The sequence below is a fragment of the Mizuhopecten yessoensis genome, unplaced genomic scaffold (genome assembly GCF_002113885.1).
Source record: "Mizuhopecten yessoensis strain PY_sf001 unplaced genomic scaffold, ASM211388v2 scaffold709589, whole genome shotgun sequence".
Lineage (NCBI taxonomy): Eukaryota > Metazoa > Mollusca > Bivalvia > Pectinida > Pectinidae > Mizuhopecten > Mizuhopecten yessoensis.
The window spans coordinates 1-1,210 of NW_018476703.1; the positions used below are offsets into that span (position 1 = coordinate 1).

General features: G+C 35.6%; 1 long non-coding RNA gene across 1 annotated transcript; it reads right to left on the reverse strand.

Moving 5' to 3' along the window:
- Positions 1–158: 158 nt before the first annotated feature.
- On the reverse strand, positions 159–1,210 carry LOC110440806. Its single transcript, XR_002461781.1, has 3 exons — positions 1,192–1,210; positions 771–830; positions 159–536 (listed from the first exon to the last, which is right to left on the reverse strand). It is a non-coding gene; the product is annotated as an uncharacterized LOC110440806 (long non-coding RNA).

The window sequence follows — 1,210 nt, forward strand, 5'->3', positions numbered from 1 at the left end:
TATCACTTTGACATTTCTTGATTGTTTCTGATATAATGAACAACTCTTATTGTGACAAAAACAGTTCATTTAGATTACACGTAAGTATGAACGCTTGGATAGAGACCCACTTCTACTGTAACAAACAGTAAAGAAGGATATTTGTCTGCCATAACGATTACAAGAACTAGCTCAGAAATTATACAATTTTATAAACATGGCATTATGATGTTTCCGAGCTCCTGACGCCACCCTATTGTCCCATTGTGACGTTACATCCGTGAAGTGGGGTGTAGTATAAGAATGTCTTAAAAATGTCATAAAATCACAGGAATTACAGAACTTTACCTCTAGCCTGGTGACTAAAACTGTATTGGGTGTTAAATAGGATAGTTACTGCTTAGTTATTCAATGTAACTGTAAAGGGTGTCAAACAAAAGTCATGAAGTTACCGCTAGTTTGGTGACAACAGCGAGCACCAGGAACAAAACCGATATATAAATCCTGATCTTGTTTCCACCGACACGCTTCTCAAGATACTCTGGCAAGGTGTACACCTGTCAACATTCATGATAAAACAATATGATACCTAACGGATACATTGGGTAAATGATGAAACAATAGTTTCACAAGACTTTTATTCGGACGATACAGATTTCTGAAACATCCGTCGTTACAAGCAAATGTCTTATAAAGACATCCCAAATGGAATGTTATTGGATAGTAAGAAATGAGATGTGAATAGAATAATCACTACTAGAAAGTTATAAACACATAAGAGACGAACTTACCCCAGCGGAAATATAGACAGGGATAAAATACCAGCCAAGCAGCAATATCAGAAACACCGGCTGCAATTTAAGAACAATAAATGTGTTTTTGTTTAAACATGTGATGTTCAATAGTATTCGGTGCCGTTTATGGGAACCTTTCCATCGCTGTGTTGTTATCTGTTTTGAAACAATATAGGCGCTGTACAAAATAGACGAAGTGGCCGTACGGCGCAGTTAATTGTTTATTTATACCTATAAAGTCTTGATGCGTCGACAATAACTAATTAATAACTAATTTGTAGGTGCTTGATTGCCTTGCAGTTTGATTACCATCCTAATATCAATTAAAATGGCTCTGACTATATCCTGTATACACTGTGAATTTCATGTAAATTACATAAAACAATAGATACGACTTATGTATAATGTGAATACTTACACTCCACTCGAACAGAATC